The sequence below is a fragment of the Pristiophorus japonicus genome, chromosome 4 (genome assembly GCF_044704955.1).
Source record: "Pristiophorus japonicus isolate sPriJap1 chromosome 4, sPriJap1.hap1, whole genome shotgun sequence".
Taxonomy (NCBI): domain Eukaryota; kingdom Metazoa; phylum Chordata; class Chondrichthyes; family Pristiophoridae; genus Pristiophorus; species Pristiophorus japonicus.
This window is the reverse complement of record NC_091980.1, coordinates 258,576,771-258,599,109: the sequence shown is the minus strand read 5'-3', so window position 1 is coordinate 258,599,109 and position 22,339 is coordinate 258,576,771.

Genomic DNA, 22,339 nt, shown 5'->3' with positions numbered 1-22,339 from the left:
AGTCTTCACTGATCCTTTTCTCTTCACATATCTATAGAAGCTTTTGCAGTCAGTTTTTATGTTTCCTGCAAGCTTACTCTCATACTCCATTTTCCCCCTCCTAATTAAACCCTTAGTTCTCCTCTGCTGAATTCTAAATTTCTCCCAGTCCTCAGGTTTGCTGCTTTTTCTGGCCAATTTATGTGCCTCTTTCTTGAATTTAATACTATCCCTAATTTCCCTTGTTAGCCACGGTTGAGCCACCTTCCCTTTTTTATTCTTACGCCACACAGGGATGTACAATTGTTGTAGTTCATCCATGTGGTGTTTAAATGTCTGCCACTGCCTATCCACCATCAACCCTTTAAGTATCATTCTCCAGTCTATCCTAGCCAATTCACGTCTCATACCATCGAAGTTTCCTTTCTTTAAGTTCAGGACCCTAGTCTCTGAATTAACTGTGTCACTCTCCAGCTTAATGAAGAATTCTACCATATTATGGTCACTCCTCCCCAAGGAGTCCCGCATAACCAGCTTGCTAATTAATGCTCTCTCGTTACACAAGACTCGGTCTAGGATGATCTGCTCTCTAGTTGGTACCTCGACATATTGGTCTAGAAAACCATCCCTAATACACTGCAGGAAATCCTCCTCCATAGTATTGCTACCAGTTTGGTTAGCCCAATCAATATGCAGATTAAAGTCACCCATGATAACTGCTGTACCCTTATTGCACGGATCCCTAATTTCCTGTTTGATGCCATCCCCAACCTTCCTACTACTATTTGTTGGTCTGTACACAACTCCCACTAATGTTTTCTGCCCTTTGGTGTTTCGCAGCTCTACCCATATAGATTCCACATCATCCACGCTAATGTCCTTCCTTACTATTGCATTACTCTCCTCTTTAACCGTAACAAGATAGACGAACTAGTGGCACAAATAGAGATAAATGCGTTTGATCTAATAGCCATTACAGAGACATGGTTGCAAGGTGACCAATGTTGGGAACTAAATGTTTCCATTTCGAAAATATAGGCAGAATGGAAATGGAGTGGGGAGGTGATGGTGATGGGGGAGCGGGGGGGGGGGGGCGGGTGGGTGGGGGAGGAGCGAGCGAGGTAGCCCTGATAATAAAGAATAACATAAGGACAGTAGAGAGGAAGTAGAATCAGTTTGGGTGGAGATAAGGAATAACAAGGGTATAGTTTATAGGCCACCGAACAATAGCTAAATTGTTGGACAGAATATTAATCAAGAAATAGTAAGAGCTTGTAACGAAGGTAATGCAATAATCATAGGGGACTTTAATCTTCATATTCACTGGACAAATCAAATTGGCAATGATAGTCTGATGGACGAGTTCATGGAATGCATTCAGGACAGTTTCCTAGGACAATACGTCATGGAACCAACCAGGGAACAGGCTGTGTAGCGACAGGATTAATTAGCAATCTCATAGTAAAGGATCCTCTGGGGCAGATTGATCATAATATGATAGAATCTCTCATTATGTTTGAGAGTGACTTGCTTATGTCCGAAACTAGAGTCTTAAACTTAAATAAAGCCAATTACATAGGTATGAGGGGTGAATTGGCTAAGGTAGATTGGAAAAATAAATTAAAAGGTCTGGCAGTAGATAAGCAATGACTTGCATTTAAAGAATTATTTAATAATTCTCAACAAAAATACATTCTATTGAAAAACAAAAACTTCATGGGAAAAGTGATCTATCCATGGCCAAATAAAGAAGTTAAGGATAGCATTACATTGAAAGAAGTTTATAATGTTGCGAAGAAAAGTAGTAAGCCTGATGATTGGGAGAGTTTCAGAAACCAGCAAAGGATGACCAAAAAGTCATAAATAGGGAAAACGTAGCATATGAGAGAAAACTAGGAAGAAATATAAAAACAAATTGTAAGAGCTTCTACAAGTATGTAAAAAGGAAGATAGTAGCAAGAGTAAATGTGGGTCCTTTAGAGGTTAAGACAGAAGAAATTATTATAGGGAGTAAGGAAATGGCAGAAAAGTTAAACAAATATTTTGTATCTGTCTTCACAGTAGAAGACACAAAAAGCATACCAAAAATGGTGGGGAACCAAGGGTCTAATGAGAGTGAGGAACTTAACATAATTAATATAAGTAGAGTAAAAGTACTAGAGAAACTAATGGGACTAAAAGCTGACAAATCCACTGGACCCAATGACCTACATCCTAGAAAGAAAGAAAGACTTGGATTTATATAGCGCCTTTCACTGGGCAACTCAAAGCAAATGAAATACTTTCAGAGTGGAACCTCGGGTTCTAAAGGAGCTGGCTGCAGATATAGTGGATGCATTGGTTTTGATCTTCCAAGGTAGCAAATGTAACACTGCTATTCAAGAAAGGAGGGAGCGAGGAAGCAGAGAACTACAGGCCAGTTAGCCTGATATCAGTCGTCGGGAAAATGCTGGAATCCATTGTTAAGGAAGTGGTGTCAGGGCACGTAGATTAGGCAGAGTCCACATGGTTTTATGAAAGGGAAATCGTGTTTGGAAAATTAGTTAGAGTTTTTTGAGGATGTAACTAGCAGGGAGTTTTTTGAGGATGTAAATAGCAGGGCAGATAAAGGGGAATCAGTGGATGTAGTATATTTGGATTTCTAAAAGGCATTCGATAAGGTGCCACATAAAAGGTTATTACACAAGATAAGGGGTAATGGGGTTGGGGGTAATGTATTAGCATGGATTGAGGATTGGTTAATGGACAGAAAACAGAGTAGGGATAAACGGGTCTTTTTCAGGTTGGCAGGCTGTAACTAGTGGGGTGCCGCTAGGATCAGTGCTTGGGCCTCAGCTATTTACAGTCTATATTAATGACCTAGATGAAGGGACCGAGTGTAATGTATCCAAGTTTTCTGATGTTACAAAGTTAGGTGGGACAGTAAGCTGTGAGGAGAATACAAAGAGATATAGATAGACTAAGTGAGTGGGCAGTAAGATGGTAGATGGAGTATAATGTAGGGAAATGTGAGGATATTCACTTTGAATAGAATAGAAAAATAGAATATTTTTTAAATGGTGATAAACTTTTAAATGTTGGTGTTAAGAGAAATTTGGGTGTCCACATGCAAGAAAGGTTCACTAGATTGATTCCTCGGATGAGAGGGCTGTCCAATGGTGAGAGATTGTGTGGAATGAGCCTATACTCTCTGGAATTTAGAAGAATGAGAGGTGATCTCATTGAAAATACAAGATTCTGAAGGGGATTGACAGGATAGATGCTGAGAGGTTGTTTCCCCTGGCTGGAGTGTCTAGAACTGGAGGGCACAGTCTCAGGATAAGGGGTAGACCATTTAAGACCGAGTTGAGGAGCAATTTCTTCTCTCTGAAGGTTGTGAATCTTTGGAATTCTCTGCTCCAGATAGCTGTGGATGCTTTGAGTATATTCAATAAGAACATAAGAACATAAAAATGAAGGGCAGGAGTAGGCCATAGGCTATTCGGCCCCTCGAGCCTGCTCCGCCATTCAATAAGATCATGGTTGATCTTCTACCTCATCTCTACTTTCCTGCACTATCCCCATATCACTTGATTCCTTTAATATTCAAAAATCTATCAATCTCTGTCTTGAATATACACAATGACTGAACATCCACAGCCCCATGAGGTAGAAAATTCCAAAGATTCACCTCCCTCTGAGTGAAGAAATTTCTCCTCATCTCAGTCCTAAATGGCCGACCCCTTATTCTGAGACTGTGACCCCTGGCTATTGACTTCCCAGCCAGGGGAAACATCCTCCCTGCATCTACCTTGCCAAACCCTGTAAGAATTTTGTGTGTTTCAATGAAATCACCTCTCGTTCTTCTAAACTCGAGAGAATATAGGCCTAGTCTACTTAATCTCTCCTTAAGGGACAATCCCCATCCCATGCATCAGTCTGGTGAACCTTTGTTGCTCTCTCTCAATGGCAAGTATATCCTTCCTTAGGTAAGGAGACCAAAACTGCAGGTGTGGTCTCACCAGGGCCCTATATAATTACAGTAAATAATTTTTATAGGCCAACATACCATTTCCGTTCTTAATTGCTTGCTGTGCCTGCCTGTTAACTTTCAGTGGTTTGTGTACAAGGACACTCGGGTCCCTCTGAACATTAACATTTCTCAATCTCTCACCATTTAGAAAATACTCTGCTTTTCTATTTTTCCTACCAAAGTGGATATCTTCACATTTCTCCATATTATATTCCATTGGCCATGTTTTTTCCCACTCACTTAGCCTGTCTATATCCCCTTGAAGTCTCTTTGCATCCTCCTCACAACTTCTTTGTCTCTAAGATTGAGACCATCCATTCAGCTGCCTCTGCCTCTTCCCTTCCTTCCCCATGCCCACCCAACTTCCTTTTCTGGCTCCCATGTTAGCTGACATTGTTGACGGTTCGCTCTCCTCAGGTACTGTGCCCCTCTCCCTCAAATCTGCCATCATCATCCCTCTCCTCAATAAATCAACCCTCGATCTCTCCGCCCTTGCAAACTACCGCCCCATCTCCAACCTCCCTTTCCTCTCGAAAGTCCTTGAACATGTTGTCACCTCCCAAATCCATGCTCATCTTTCCCGCAATTCCATGTTTGAATCCCTCCAATCCGGTTTCTGTGTCTTCCACAGTAACGAAACGGCTCTTATCAAAGTCACAAATGAGATCCTGTGTGACTGTGACAAAGGCCTCCTCGTCCTTCTTAACTCGTCTGCAGCCTTTGACACGGTTGACCAGTCAATCCTTCTCCACCGCCTCTCCACCGTTGTTCAACTGGGTTGGTCTGCACTTGCCTGGTTCCATTCTTATCTATCTAATTGTATCCAGAGAATCACCTGCAAGGGCTTCTCTTCTGACCCCCGCATCATTACCTAGTAAAAGATCCTCTCAGAATGAGTGATCACAGTATGGTTGAATTTGTAATACAGATTGAGGGTGAGGAAGTAGTGTCTCAAACGAGCGTACTATGCTTAAACAAAGGGGACTACAGTGGGATGAGGGCAGAGTTGGCTAATGTAGACTGGGAACACAGACTAAACGGTGGCACAATTGAGGAACAGTGGAGGACTTTTAAGGAGCTCTTTCATAGTGCTCAACAAAAATATATTCCAGTGAAAAAGAAGGGCGGCAAGAGAAGGGATAACCAGCCATGGATAACCAAGGAAATAAAGGAGAGTATCAAATTAAAAATCAATGCGTATAAGGTGGCCAAGGTTAGTGGGAAACTAGAAGATTGGGAAAATTTTAAACGACAGCAAAGAATGACTAAGAAAGCAATAAAGAAAGGAAAGATAGATTACGAAAGTAAACTTGCGCAAAACATAAAAACAGATAGTAAAAGCTTTTACCGATATATAAAACGGAAAAGAGTGACTAAAGTAAATGTTGGTCCCTTAGAAGATGAGAAGGGGGATTTAATAATGGGAAATGTGGAAATGGCTGAGACCGTAAACAATTATTTTGCTTTAGTCTTCACAGTGGAAGACACAAAAACCATGCCAAAAATTGCTGGTCACGGGAATGTGGGAAGGGAGGACCTTGAGACAATCACTATCACTAGAGGGGTAGTGCTGGACAGGCTAATGGATCTCAAAGTAGACAAGTCCCCTGGTCCTGATGAAATGCATCCCAGGGTATTAAAAGAGATGGCGGAAGTTATAGCAGATGCATTCGTTATAATCTACCAAAATTCTCTGGACTCTGGGGAGGTACCATCGGATTGGAAAGCAGCTAATGTAACGCCTCTGTTTAAAAAAGGGGGCAGACAAAAGGCAGGTAACTATAGGCTGGTTAGTTTAACATCTGTAGTGTGGAAAATGCTTGAAGCTATCATTAAGGAAGAAATAGCGGGACATCAAGATAGGAATAGTGCAATCAAACAGACGCAACATGGATTCATGAAGGGGAAATCATGTTTAACTAATTTACTGGAATTCTTTGAGGATATAACGAGCATGGTGGATAGAGGTGTACCGATGGATGTGGTGTATTTAGATTTCCAAAAGGCATTCAATAAGGTGCCACAAAAAAGGTTACTGCAGAAGATAAAGATACGCGGAGTCAGAGGAAATGTATTAGCATGGATAGAGAATTGGCTGGTTAACAGAAAGCAGAGAGTCGGGATAAATGGGTCCTTTTCGAGTTGGAAATCGGTGGTTAGTGGTGTGCCACAGGGATCGGTGCTGGGACCACAACTGTTTACAATATACATAGATGACCTGGAAGAGGGGACAGAGTGTAGTGTAACAAAATTTGCAGATGACACTAAGATTAGTGGGAAAGCAGGTTGTGTAGAGGACACAGAGAGGCTGCAAAGAGATTTAGATAGGTTAAGCGAATGGGCTAAGGTTTGGCAGATGGAATACAATGTCGGAAAATGTGAGGTCATCCACCTTGGAAAAAAAACCAGTAAAAGGGAATATTATTTGAATGGGGAGAAATTACAACATGCTGAGATGCAGAGGGACTTGGGGGTCCTTGTGCATGAATCCCAAAAAGTTAGTTTGCAGGTACAGCAGGTAATCAAGAAGGCGAATGGAATGTTGGCCTTCATTGCAAGAGGGATGGAGTACAAAAGCAGGGAGGTCCTGCTGCAACTGTACAGGGTATTGGTGAGGCTGCACCTGGAGTACTGCATGCAGTTTTGGTCACCTTACTTAAGGAAGGATATACTAGCTTTGGAGGCGAATCACTAGGCTGATTCTGGAGATGAGGGGATTACCTTATGATGATAGATTGAGTAGACTGGGTCTTTACTCGTTGGAGTTCAGAAGGATGAGGGGTGATCTTATAGAAACATTTAAAATAATGAAAGGGATAGACAAGATAGAGGCAGAGAGGTTGTTTCCACTGGTCGGGGAGACTAGAACTAGGGGGCACAGCCTCAAAATACGGGGGAGCCAATTTAAAACCGAGTTGAGAAGGAATTTCTTCTCCCAGAGGGTTGTGAATCTGTGGAATTCTCTGCCCAGGGAGGCTAGCTCATTGAATGTATTCAAATCACAGATAGATAGATTTTTAACCAATAAGGGAATTAAGGGTTATGGGGAGCGGGCGGGTAAGTGGAGCTGAGTCCATGGCCAGATCAGCCATGATCTTGTTGAGTGGTGGAGCAGGCTCGAGGGGCTAGATGGCCTACTCCTGTTCCTAATTCTTATGTTCTTATGTGTCCCCCAAGGATCAATCCTTGCCCATTCCTATTTCTCATCTACATGTTGCCCCTTGGTTATATCATCCGGAAACATAGCATTAGTTTCCACATGTATGCTGATGACACCCAGCTCTACCTCACTACCACTTCTCTCGACCTCTCCACGGTCTCTAAATTGTCAGACTGCTTGTCCGACACCAGTTCTGGATAAGCAGAAATTTTCTCCAATTGAATATTGGGAAGACTGAAGCCATTGTTTTCGGTCCCCGCCACAAACTCCGTTCCTTAGACACTGACTCCATCCCTCTCCTCAACTTCTGTCTGAGGCTGAACCAGACTGTTAGCAACCTTGGTGTCATATTTGACTCTGAAATGAGCTTTCGACCACATATCCACAGTATAACTTAGTCTGCCTATTTCCACCTCCATAACATCACCCGTCTCTGCCCTTGCCTCAGCACATCTGCTGCTGAAGCCCTCATCCATGCCTTTGTTACCTCTCGACTTGACTATTCTAATGCACTGCTGCCTCCCACATTCTACCCTACATAAACTAGAGACGATCCAAAACTCGGCTGCTCGTGTCCTAACTCGCACCAAGTCCCGATCACCCCACTAGTTACAGCCTGCCAACCTGAAAATAACACATTTATTCCTACTCTCTGTTGCTGTCTATTAACCAATCCTCAATCTATGCTAGTATATTACTCCCAATCACATGAACCCTAATTTTGTTTAATAACCTTGTGTGGCACCTTTTCGAATACCTCCAAATGCACCACATCCACTGGTTCCCCCTTATCTATTCAGCTAGTTACAACCTCAAAAAACGGCAACAGATTTGTCAAAAATGATTTCCCTTTCATAAATCCGTGTTGACTCTGCCCAATCCTGTTATTATTTTCTAAGTGACCTGTTACCACATCCTTAATAATAGATTCTAGCATTTTCCCTACTACTGATGTAAGGCTAATTGCGATAGATAGAGTTTTGAACTCTAGGAGAATCAAGGGATATGGAGATCGGGCGGGAACGTGGAGCTGAGGTTGATGATCAGCCATGATATTATTGAATTACGGAGCAGGCTCTGGGGGCCGTTTGGCATACTCCTGCTCCTATTTCTTATGTTCTTATATTATTATGTCTGGAGTCACATATAGGACAGAGCAGGTAATGTTAGCAGATGCGTTTTTACGACAATCCAGCAGTTTCAATGTCACCATTACTAATACTAGCTTTCATCGAATAGAATCATAGAATGGTTACAGCATGGAAGAAGGCCATTCAGCCCGTCGAGCCAGTGCCAACTTTCAGCTAGTCCCACTCTCCTGCCCTTTCCCTGTAGCCCTGCAAAGTTTTTTTCCTTCAGATACTTATCCAATTCCCATTTGAAAGATAAGATTGAGCCAGCCTCTAACACCCTTTCAGGAAGTGCATTCCAGATCCCAACCACTCACTGTGTAAGAATGATTTTCCTTACATCGCCTTTGGTTTTTTGGCCCATCATCTTAAATCTGTGTCCTCTGGTTCTCAACCCTTCTGCCAATGGGAACAGTTTCTCTCTATCTACTCTGTCCAGACTCCTCATGATTTTGACCACCTCTACCACATTTCCTCTTAAACTTCTCTGCTCCAAGGAGATCAACCCCAGCTTCTCAGTTTATCAACGTAACTGAACATAATAATTGCTGGAATTATTCTCGCTTTTTATTCCAGATTTTTTTAATTCACTAAATTTAAATTCCCCAGCTGCCATGGTGGGATTTGAACTCATGTCACCAGATCAGTAGTCGAGGCCTCTAGATTACTAGTCCAGTATGCTACCATGCCCCCTAGTTCTCATGTTCTCAGTAGTATCTTGAAGCATTGGCTTGGGACATCTGGCACTCATGTTGCTCCCTTGCTGGCAATTGTAGCTCCAAATTTCCAGTAAAAAAAACCCTTTCTGCGCATATGGCAGTGAAATGTTTCCCAGAAACCATTTAAACCTTTGATTGTTTTGGCTACTCTAGTTGTGATGTGCTCCTAGATTGTAATGCACTCAAAAAGGAATATGTTTACCAATGTTCTTACACCTAGCAATCAGAGGTTTCTCCCCATGAAATATGACAATGTTGATTCATCCCCAGAAAATACATGAAAATATAAATAATTTATGATTCCACATGCTTCCTTAATTCCTCAGGCTATGGTAGAAACAACATACATATTTTGCAAATTACTTGAGAAATGTAATTACCAAAGAAGTTCCTGTTCAGTGCAGGACTGTGATTATGAGGTTTCTGCATTTTGGATATAAAACTGATATGACAGTTATTAGAATAAGCCGTTTTGTGAACAAATTGCACCATGAGTTATGGTGCTCCTCTGTAATGTATCAATAAGCGTGAGTGGTCTCCAGGGACTTGAGTACAAAAAATCTAGGCTGACACTCCAGTGCAGTGCTGAGGGAGCGATGCACTGTTGGAGGTGCTGTCTTTTGGATGAGATGTTAAACCAAGGTCCTGTCTGCTTTCTCAAGTGAACATGAAAGATCCCATGACACTATTTGGAAGAAGTGGAGGGTAGCCAATGTAACCCCACTTTTTAAAAAAGGAGGGAGAGAGAAAACAGGAAATTATAGACCGGTCAGCCTGACATCGGTAATGGGTAAAATGATGGAATCAATTATTAAGGATGTCATAGCAGCGCATTTGGAAAGAGGTGACATGATAGATCCAAGTCAGCATGGATTTGTGAAAGGGAAATCATGCTTGACAAATCTTCTGGAATTTTTTGAGGATGTTTCCAGTAGAGTGGACAAGGGAGAACCAGTTGATGTGGTGTATTTGGACTTTCAGAAGACTTTCGACAAGGTCCCACACAAGAGATTAATGTGCAAAGTTAGAGCACATGGGGTTGGGGGTAGTGTTCTGACGTGGATTGAGAACTGGTTGGCAGACAGGAAGCAAAGCGTAGGAGTAAATGGGTACTTTTCAGAATGGCAGGCAGTGACTAGTGGGGTACCACAAGATTCTGTGCTGGGGCCCCAGCTGTTTACACTGTACATTAATGATTTAGACGAGGGGATTAAATGTAGTATCTCCAAATTTGCGGATGACACTAAGTTGGGTGGCAGTGTGAGCTGCGAGGAGGATGCTATGAGGCTGCAGAGTGACTTGGATAGGTTAGGTGAGTGGGCAAATGCATGGCAGATGAAGTATAATGTGGATAAATGTGAGGTTATCCACTTTGGTGGTAAAAATAGAGAGACAGACTATTATCTGAATGGTGACAGATTAGGAAAAGGGGAGGTGCAACGAGACCCTGGGTGTCATGGTACATCAGTCATTGAAGGTTGGCATGCAGGTACAGCAGGCGGTTAAGAAAGCAAATGGCATGTTGGCCTTCATAGTGAGGAGATTTGAGTACAGGGGCAGGGAGGTGTTGCTACAGTTGTACAGGGCCTTGGTGAGGCCACACCTGCAGTATTGTGTACAGTTTTGGTCTAACTTGAGGAAGGACATTCTTGCTATTGAGGGAGTGCAGCGAAGGTTCACCAGACTGATTCCCGGGATGGCGGGACTGACCTATCAAGAAAGACTGGATCAACTGGGCTTGTATTCACTGGAGTTCAGAAGAATGAGAGGGGATCTCATAGAAACATATAAAATTCTGATGGGTTTAGACAGGTTAGATGCAGGAAGAATGTTCCCAATATTGGGAAGTCCAGAACCAGGGGTCACAGTCTAAGGATAAGGTGTAAGCCATTTAGGACCGAGATGAGGAGAAACGTCTTCACCCAGAGAGTGGTGAACCAGTGGAATTCTCTACCACAGAAAGTTGTTGAGGCCAATTCACAAAATATATTCAAAAAGGAGTTAGATGTAGTCCTTACTACTAGGGGGATCAAGGGGTATGGCGAGAAAGCAGGAATGGGGTACTGAAGTTGCATGTTCAACCATGAACTCATTGAATGGCGGTGCAAGCTCGAAGGGCCAAATGGCCTACTCCTACACCTATTTTCTATGTTTCTATGTTTCTATGTAAGAGCAGGGGAGTTATGCCGGGTGACCTGGCCAATATTTATCCCTTAATCAACATAACAAAACACAGATTATCTAGTCATTATCGCATTGCTGTTTGTGGGAGCTTGCTTGTGTGCAAATTGGCTGCTGCATTTCTTACATTACAACAGTGACTGCACTCCAAAAGCGCTTTGAGATGTCCAGTGGTTGTGAAAGGCGCTATATAAATGCAAGTCTTTCTTTCTCTGAATTCCAGAGGTACTATGGCTGGAGGTGGTGACGACTTGAGAACAACTGGGCGGCATCTAACATTACGTGACAGATCTCAACCTGAGCCCCAGGTACTCCTTTCGGAAAAGATCAATGTTTGTAGCTTCCCCGGAACTGATAAAGCCAACAGAAACTACTCAAAACAAAGTCCTGAAGCGGGCTGAATCCAATTGCCATTACTGCACAGCGGAATGAAAAGTTGCCAAAACACATGCACCTCTGCCAAAGAATGTCCACCAACTTTACTGCAGGGCAATGAAAGCAGAATTAATATCAGCTGAAAATACAACTGCAGCTATCAAGGGAAAAATGAGCGAAGACTCAAGAACATACGAAAGACACGTGTGTGCAAAGTGAACTCAAGCTGCTGTGGAGATCACCCTGGAGAAGTGCTGCTGAGCTGTTTCTGCACTGAACAGTTAATTATCTTGGATGAACACCATCTAGTGGCTCTTGAACCTGGAGTCAGCGATTCGCTCTCTGAAGTCTCGCCGTGCACCTTTCGAGCTGCAGTTTCTGATTGGTGTGGAGTCATTTGCCCAAATCCCCCCACAATGAAAAGTATTTGCAGCCCTCTACCTCAAACTCGGATCGAATCGACCCTCACACCCTTTCAATGGACACTCCCTCCACCTCCCTGTCCCCATCAAGACTCAACTTTGCTCTTTCCGACAGTTAACCCTCATCCATGCCTTTGTTACCTCTAAACTTGACTACTCCAACGCACTCCTGGCTGGCCTCCCACATGCTACCCTACGTAAACTTTAGGTCATCCAAAACTGAGCAGCCCGTGTCCTAACTTGCGCCATCGTCCATCACCCCTGTGCTCGCTCACCAACATTGGCTCCTGGTTAAGCAATGCCTCGATTTCAAAATTCTCATCCTTGTTTACAAATCCCTCCATGGCTTCGCCCCTCCCTATCTCTCTCATCTCTTTCAGCTTCATAACCCCTCGAGATGTCTGCGTTCCTCAAATTCTTCCCTCTTGAACATCCCAGATTATAACTGCTCAACCATCGGTGGCTGTGCCTTCAGCTGCCTGGGCCCTAAGCTCTGGAGCTCCCTCTCTAAACCTCTCCATTTCTCTACATCTCTTTCCTCCTTAAAACCTACTCTTTGACCAAGCTTTTGCTCATCTGCTGTAATTTCTTCTTATATGGCTAGGTGTCAAATTTATTTGTTTTGTTTTATAACAGTGCTGTTGGCATACAGGTTCAGCAGGCGGTGAAGAAGGCAAATGGTATGTTTGCCTTCATAGTGAGAGGATTTGAATATAGGAGCAGGGAGGTCTTATTACAGTTGTACAGGGCCTTGGTGAGGCTACACCTTGAATATTTTGTACAGTTTTGGTCTCCTAATCTGAGGAAGGACATTCTTGCTATTGAGGGAGTGCAGTGAAGGTTCACCAGACTGATTTCCGGGATGGCAGGACTGACATATGAAGAAAGACTGGATCAACTAGGCTTATATTCAATTGAATTTAGAAGAATGAGAGGGGATCTCATAGAAACATATAAAATTCTGACAAGATTGGACAGGTTAGATGCAGGAAGAATGTTCCTGATGTTTTGAAGTCCAGAACCAGGGGTCACAGTCTAAGGATAAGGGGTAAGCCATTAAGGACCGAGATGAGGAGAAACTTTTTCACTCAGAAAGTTGTGAGCATGTGGAATTCTCTACCACAGAAAGTTGTTGAGGCCAGTTCGTTAGATATATTCAAAAAGGAGTTAGATGTGGCCCTTACGGCTAAAGGGATCAAGGGGTATGGAGAGAAAGCAGGAATGAGGTACTGAAGTGCATGATCAGCCATGATCATATTGAATGGTGGTGCAGGCTTGAAGGGCCGAATGGCCTACTCCTGCACCTATTTTCTATGTTTTTGTGCTGTGAAGCACATTAGGACATTTTACTATGTTAAAGGTGCTGTATAAATAAAAGTTGTTGCTGTTGTTATCAATGTAAATTTACACCCAGCAATCCCCGAATCTACACCGAAAAGCAACAGAAACCGATCCCACCCCCGCACTGAGCAATAAATCACTGAATCACACGGCAACCAGCCAACCTTTAACAACCACAAAAAAACCATCATGAGCAAAAATCTTTGGCGTGCACAGAACATTAACCGCCTTCAAACAGAAACAGTTAAATTCAACCCCCCACCTCCCCACTGATCAGAAATTAGATCATAAACCTAAAATATCCGCAGCTCTGAACAGAAATGCCGAGTTTTGACCAAATGGCACATTTCCCTTCAATGAGCAGTGTTCCTGGCCGGACCACAAACCCACATTAAGTCTGCTTTTGCACTAAGCATAAATATTGGGATAGGATCCCAAATCTTCATTGAATTTCCCCATCCCAATGAACAGAGAGAACATGACCCGCCCCCTTGAGCAGAAATATCTAGAATATACTCCTATCCTACATTGGATTTACCCAACTAAGAATAGATATCATGGTAACCTCCTTGCAGTTATCCCATCTTCCCCCTCCACCCACCGCCCGCCCCCGCCCCCCCCCCCAAATGAGGGCACATATGTGGAAGGAATCCTCCAAATCACACTTAGCAATCCCCTGCACAGAGCAGAAATAAAGTAAGGTGCTCTCTCTCACCTCCGAGTAGTCCCTGGGTGTTTGGAGCCAATCCCACTCTCTGCTGCTGAGCATTATTTAGGTAATTGGAATACACCGCCCTCCCCACCGCCCCCCCCCCCCCCCCATGCCCCCAGTCAAGCAACATCCCTCACACACTGACCATTGTTTTACATAGAAAATAGGTGCAGGAGTAGGCCATTTGTTGATCAGAGCTCACACACTTCATCTGAGCACTTTTCCCTCCTTCACTGAGCATCGAAAATAAACTGTGCTTGGACCAGTGTCCTGGTGAGTGAATAAATTGGACAGTAGATAGGGCTTTAAATTAGTGAAGGTGGGGTGGGGGCGGGGGGGGGGGCCGGACGGAGAGGTCAGTGGGAGGATTCAGGAAAGGGTAAATTCAAAAGCAGTAAGAGAAATTTCACGGTTGTAGAGTGGAGTAGTGATTTGGGTAAAAATAAGCAGAGTGGGTCAGGAAGGAACAGAGATTTTAACAAATGTAATAGGGCATTAGAGACTAAGGTGGCATCAGGAAAAAATAGAACAAAGTTAAAGCTAAAGGCACTATATCTGAATGCACGAAGCATTTGCAACAAAATAGATGAATTAATAGCACAGATAGAAATAAATGGGTTTGATCTAATAGCCTTTACAGAGATGTAGTTGCAGACTGACCAAGGTTGGGAACTAAATATTCTAGGATACTTGACTTTTAGTAGAGATAGGCAAAATGGAAAAGGGGCAGCCCTTATAATAAAGGATATGATAAAGACAGTAGAGAGAAAGGACTTTATTGAATGGTGGAGCAGGCTCGAAGGGCCGAATGGCCTCCTCCTCCTCCTATTTCGTATGTTCTTATACACTAATTAGATCCAACCTTCCCATCCTCCTTTGCCCATCCTCCTCCTCATCTCCCCCTCTCTACTCTCTCCTCCATCATCTTCCTTCCCTCTCTTCCTCTCGCCCCTCCCTTGCATCCTACTCTCTCCTTCCTCCTCCTCATATCTATCCATCTACTTTTTCCTTCTCCCCTCTCTTCCTCTTCCTCCTCTCTCTCACCACAACCCTTCTCTCTCTTTTCCCCGTCCCCTCCCTCTCTTCCCTCCTTTCCTTCCCCCTCTCACTCCGCTCCCAGCTTTTCAAAGTGCAGTTCCTAAATAGTATGAACAGTTTTGAGCAGTCATCTTAATTCTTTTAATTAATTGGAAGGTTGCCAATGATATGCAGCTTTCAGGTCCCTTCTAACAGTAGGATAAAAAGCAGCATTGTTTAAATCTGCGATCAAGTTTCCAGCCTATCCTCTTGCTGCGGTAGGAGCAAAAAAGCTCGAACAAGTGGGAGAATAATTAAATACAAATGAAAAAAATAAGTATTTGTCAGTTATAATGAGTCAGCTGTCCCAGCAGTAGGAGGAAATGCTATTCAGAGGCACAGTTAAGATTCTAAAATTGTTACTGTCAGTGAACATTTTTATGTAGATATGGTAGACAATCACAGGACTGATATGGATCTCACAGTAAGTTCTTTGGCTGAGAATGGGAAAACAAATGTTGCATGCCAGAATTTCATGGTTCAATCTATCTTTCTCTTCTAACCTAATCTTTTAAAGCTGATTTCTATTTAGATTTTTATGTCCTCCAATATTACACTCAATTCCCTGACTGGGAACATGAGCAGGCGATCATTTCCGAGACCTCTTGCAGTGCAATGCTGTCATTAGACACGGAGAGCTGTGTGAAAAGGCTGCGTTGATCTGACCATCATTTCTCCCTTCTTCTTTATGAGAATGAGCATAATCTCCATTCTGCAGCTATGCCTGGGAATGTTTCCTTTAGTCATCGTATATTAGTGATACAATAAAAATATTTTCTTTGATTAATATTTCTAGTAAAACAGTAAGGGCTATAAATTTGGTTGGAGGGTTTCCAATGCGCTAATGTTGGTCGGATGCTAAATATAGCGGCGGAAATTATTTTGCAATAGTAACAGCAAAATTCCGTTTTTGGATCCTGAGAGTGGAGTATCGGGGTAGAGAACGCGCCTCCTTCCCTCCACAGCCTCGATGAGGGTCTCCAGTTCTGTGGCCGAAAATCTGCTGGCCTGCCTTCCTTCCTCCTGGATTCGCCATGCCCTCGATTCAAAATGCTTCCCTGTTCGGGGCCCAGCTGAAAACCCGGCCCTTTAAGAAGGCCAGGGAGCAGCTGGCTCGTTAGCAGCAAATTGGCAACAGTTGAACATCGCAGCCCTATTGGTCACTCTGCACGCACACCACTGCAAACTGCCGATTCCCACCACCAATACCGCTCCGCTCCTTTTTATCAGCAAAAATGCTGAATTTCGCTCCAATGGTCGCCCTGTTTCGGGCGGAGGTGAATTTCTACCACAGAGAATTTAATGTAGCTATGAATGTACTACAAAGGCTAGAAAAATGAAAGCATCTGATCTCAGCCATTAACTGTGAGAGTGAAGTTTAAGCAGTTTATGTAGTCATCAGAACCCAGATGTTTCAGATTGTATTACATCCTTGGACACATACAGCTAATTATGGACAAAGGATTTCCTTGCCATTGTTACTTTTGGAACACCATTACAAATGTAATGGACTTATAGTGTTACATTTTTCAAAATAAAAAAAGAAATAAGCTTGACTTACATTATCACTTATTTTACTAGTTGGTATTTTTTGGAAAGAAATATAACTCACTTGATGGGAGGAATTTTAACCTAAAAAAAACGGGTGGGTTGGGGGCGTGGGGATAGTTAAAGTGTTAAAAATCATAATCCTGACCTGAATCTGCCCACTTCCGGTTTTAACGAAGGCGGGACAGGGGCAGCCAGCCAATCCGCTGCTAGAAGGCGGGTCGACTATTTATAACGAGGCTGGAAGCCTATGCTTTAACCTCCATTTTGTATTTAACTTTAGCTGGTTGGGTTTTGTAGGCCTCGTGAAAGCCGCCAGCCAACGAAAGGCAAGGACAGCTGGATCCAGTTGGTAAGTGCCTTTACAATTACCTCCTGGATCCACGGACACTGTCTAACCCACCCCCTGTAATCGGAGCCCTCCCACGAGACCTCCAATGCCTCCCCAGGCCTCCTCACCTCCCCCCCTCCCCCCAGGCCTCCAATCACCCCACGAGGCCTCCAATAACCCCACAAGGCCTGTCCCCCCAGCTCCTCTGGTAGATGCCCCGCCTCCCCACTCCCGTGTTTCTTCTCCGGCCCCCGATCCCTTCAGAACCCCCCCGCCCCTGATCCTCCTCCGGCCGGCCCCTGATCTTCTACCCAGTCCGCCGATCTTTTACCTGGAACCACATCTTCTACCTGGACCGACCACCCCCCACCCCTGATCTTCATGCTGATCCCTGGCACCCACACAATCCCTCTCTCCCTCCTTTGTGCAGCTTAGTGCCACAGGCCTACCTGCCTGGAGCCAGCCAACCTCTGAATCTGGCTAGCTGTGGGTGAGAAACAGAGGCTTCCCATTCAAATCAGGCCCTGCCATTTCCTGGGTTTCCTGACCACCTCGGAGCCCACCCACCCCAACCCGTCTTCCCCATTTAAATTCAGCCTGATGCGTGGTTCAGTAATAATAATTTTGGTTAAATAACTGCAGGTAGAATGCTAGACTTATCTTGTATTGACCTCAAAATAGAAAGTGAATTAATTTCCTGAAAAGTACTGCACACCCTGTTACTGGTATATAAAGTACCATCCAAATGAATTTTTAAAATTTGATCTTGGGATGTGGGTGACACTGGCAAGGAAATATTTATTTCCCATCACTAGAGTGTGGGAATTAAATTACAGCAGCTTTTTTCTGGTACTAGCCCACAAATGACCAAATTCATTCCATGCAGTTTTTATAACTTACTATAGTGCGATTGTGAACTAAGTACCTTTACGTTACCAGTCCAGTGCTATAACCACGAGGTTACACAATTGTGGGCTGGGATACTATACCCATGGATTGCTAATAGTGTTAAAAGACTAGCGGGCAATTGGAGCATTTTGACAATGTTATAAATTGTGACGGTAAAATGTGAGTGCTTTATGAAGATTACTTGAATCCTGACTTTAAAATTCAGCCTTTGAATAATTTCTTTCTTTCTGTTACTTCTTGCTTCTCATACGTTCTGGACAGTTTTTGTCTACACTATTAAAGGCAGCGCCATCTTCTGTGTCTGTTAAAGTTATTTGGGCAGTAATTAATATGCAATTTCTTGCTTTTTTGGCACTTTAACATGTTTGTAGCAAATTTATCCATTCAGAGATCATCCAAAAGGCATTGGTAGCTTGAAAGGGAAATGTTTTTCTCCATTACTTGGATTGGAATGGTGCCATGCAGAAAATTGCTACTTTGCATTCCATCGTTGTCAAAACATCAAATGACCTCAAGGTGTAGATGAACTTGAAGCTGGATGAGGCAGTGCTGTGTGAACTCCAGTAATTTAGATCACAAAGGCTGGACATTTGACTTAGCTAAATTGATTTAAAGATGAAAAAATGTGAATAACTGGAGAAGGACCTGTGAGGGGGCGGCCCCAACAGAGCAAAAGATTTTTTTTTCATTTTTTGTCTTAATAGGAACGAATCAAGCCAAAGATACGAGATTGTATTGAGAAAGGTGGTGAAGGAGAAACAAAGGATCCATGTCATGTCTTGTCTGTCTTGTCTGTGTGGGTTTCAGGCCCAATGTCTGTGTGATCCCAAATCCCCCAAACACCATCAATGCCACAGAGCTCATCTCATACACAAGGAAGCCCCCGCCCAGAGCCCCGATAGTACAGACGACTGTAGATAGGTGTCCTACCACCACCAGGGATCCAGGGAATGGGTTGGTGTTAATTCCCGACTGGCAAAGTTTTGTTTCAGAACGGGCACTGCTCTGTGGCATCCATGATCCTGAACCTGAATGAAGCCCACCTGCCTATGTGGTGCCCGAAGAAGATGGAGAAGCTTTATGAAGCTCTGTTAAAAGTGATGTTTCAGGAATTTTATAAACTGGACTATGGACATGTAGATAAAGAACAGCTTTGTGATCTGAATATCAGGAATAGTGTGGGGTCCGGGAGGCAGAGAAGAGGACCACAGTGTTCAGTACGGAACGGATATTGTTAATAGCATGGATGATGGTTTTGCTCGATCAGAATGTGGGTTTGCTTCTGCAGGCGCGGAGCCTATCAATTGCACCATGGGAGTGATGGCACAAGAAGACCATATTCCTCCACAGGTAGCATATACAGGAGGTGGGACATATTGTGTCACCACCAGTGCGCCCCACTACCAGCATGGACACTTCTGGTGTCTGGTGAGTGACAGCAGTTTCTGCTTTAGACCCGAGGCAGAAGTTCAATTGGCCCAGGAATGGATTGTCCCCATTCCTGAACCTCCGCTGTTCACCTCACTGTGAAGGAAAACATTACAAACCTGCAGGATTATGTTACACATTTTGGTATGAAATCCACCCTCGACCCAAACATCTTACCGCTCTACTGAAAGCTGTAGAAGTATCACAGAAACTTTTCTATACTTTAGAACAAAAAACAATTGAGATAGGGGGTTGAGATTTCGGAGATCACAGTTCCAGCCTGGTGGGATATTTTCAGAAATAAAGAGGTCCCTGCTGGGATCAGAATAGCTTCCCACGGTTTAGTTATCTGCCAGCTCGTGACTATTCTTTATCTGTGGTGTACTACCTGCAGGGTGAGAGGCAGAGGTCATCGGTCCCAGCGCCAGAGGGTGCTGGACGAGCCCTAGCTGAATTTAAAGGTTGTATCAGGGAGGAAAACACAAAATATTATAGGACACTGCAGAAAATTCACAGTCATCTGGTCAGGTCCGGTTTAGATTCCACCTGCTGTAAAGAAAACGCAGAGGTCAAGTGTTAAAAGGTTTATAGAATGTATGTTTTACTGTGTATTTTTTGTGAAACTGGAGTAATGGAGGGGCATTGGACCCCCTCTATTGCTGTAATGTAACTTATGACTGAATTTACCTATAAACAGTAATACATTTCAAAGGGACGTTTGGGTTTAGCTGGGTAAATTACAGGGAAAGGTTGACTCTCGGGAGTCAGGAATTTTGCTCACCTAGCATGACACTCAAGTATGTAGAGTGTCACAGGGGGGACTGTAGAGTTGCAAAATTCATGGGAGAACTCCCCAGTGTTTGGACTCATTGGAAAGGAAATTTAATTTGGAACTATCCACCAGAGAGTTTGGGATCCTAAAATGCTTATGCAAGAAATCTACGAGTTTTAACCAAGTTTGGGATTTTTAAAAGGTGAATGTTGGATCTGCAAGAAAAGGTGTGGGGTCAATCTCTAAAAGGCCAGTTTGGACATTGGAGCTAATCAAATTGTCTGGGAACTGTTTACCCCTGAAACCTGCCCCTAGAAAACATTAGCATTTAAACAATCGACCACGGAAGAAACATTATCCACCCCACCCAGAGGAACCAAATGTCACATACATATTCCAACACCTTTTCAACAGGCATAGAAATATCTGGCTCAGGCCAGACTTCCGGAAGCAAAACACAGTGCTATCACAATGGACAAGAGCTCATCAACTCAGAAAAGTCTATCAACGCCAGATTAAAACTTAATCAAGTTTCAGTTAGCTGGGCTGCAAAACCTAAACAAAGAACCAAGGTCGATTTGGGGACAGATAAGGAAGTCTCTCAAAGTATAATTAAGGCTTGTTTTTACAGCTAGGACTGCACTTGGCTTCTACACCAGCTTCGTATGCTTCAGACCTGGCAGACTTCAAGACCAGCACACCAGTTTCGTTAACCTGGTTCTTCAGAACATCAACCAAGACAGCATCACAAACGACCAGGACACCAAGCACGCTGTGGCAGCAAGAGGCTCACGAAGCAACCACCAAGATATTACCAGCAACCAAATTGGTAATATTGAGCCACCGCGATTTCCAAACCGAAGTCAACTCGACGAAAACCCGAAGATTCACAAGCTGTTTCCACTCTACAAGCTATCCCTGAGCTACCAACGGTAAATTATTCACCTTTAAAACCTACTGCTGAAGGAAGAAAGTGGGTACTTACCCCATAAATCCAATACGCGCCCTACCGCATCAGCGGACACCACCCAACTGAGGAACACGCAGCAAGAAGTCCTCTCCTACGTTCCAGGTACGGCTAGCAGAATCGACAAAATCCAACGCACCCTGAAACCGTGACCCATTACCGACTGTCAAGGAGGGATTGGTGAGCATAGTCCCTGAAGCCCCAGAGCCTAACCTAGTTAGATAGGGGGAATTGGGAGGTGGGAGGTGTTGTACTGCTGTGTATTCTTTTTGTTTGAGTAAAGGATTCCCCATTAGAGTGATAAGTTTTCTCTAATTTAAAGTGATAAGTTTTCTCAGTTTTAATAAAAGGTGTATTCATTCTTCTTGTTTAAAAGCCATACATTTCTTTGTACAAAACAGTTGTCTGCTGTACTTTATCACACCCTGATAAGTAAATCCAGGCTCGAGAACCAGGGAGTAGGAGCGACTCGCAACCGCTCTGGGTCAGGGAAGGAAAGCTGACCCCACTGACACCACCTCCTACAGATACTATACCCATGGATTGCTGATAGTGTTAAAAGACTAGCGGGCAATTGGAGCATTTTGACAATGTTATAAATTGTGACGGTAAAGTGTGAGTGCTTTATGAAGATTACTTGAATTCTGACTTTAAAATTCAGCCTTTGAATAATTTCTTTCTTTCTGTTACTTCTTGCTTCTCATACGTTCTGGACAGTTTTTGTCTACACTATTAAAGGCAGCACCATCTTCTGTGTCTGTTAAAGTTATTTGGGCAATAATTAATATGCAATTTCTTGCTTTTTTGGCACTTTAACATGCTTGTAGCAAATTTAACCATTCAGAGATCATCCAAAAGGCATTGGTAGCTTGAAAGGGAAAAGTTTTTCTCCATTACTTAGATTGGAATGGTGCCATGCAGAAAATTACTACTTTGCATTCCATCGTTGTCAAAACATCCAAACCCTGAAAATTTGCAGACTACATTTCTGGCATTTACACTAGGATCATGCCTGCTGATGCCCTTGGTGCTGACAGGGTCAGTAGGAGAGCATCTCATATACACGGGATTGGTGGGTGCTTACATCACTATAGACCCATCTCCAATACCTGCCTGCCCCATGCAGCCAAAAAATCTAATGCCTTCCTGCCATTGGGGGAGGGGGCGGGTGTTGCCCTGATAACCACGCCCCCCACCCGCCCCTCCCGCCGACCCTATAGTGCTCCCACTAAGACCCCAAAATCCAATAATTATTCAAAGAAACTATAGTGTATGG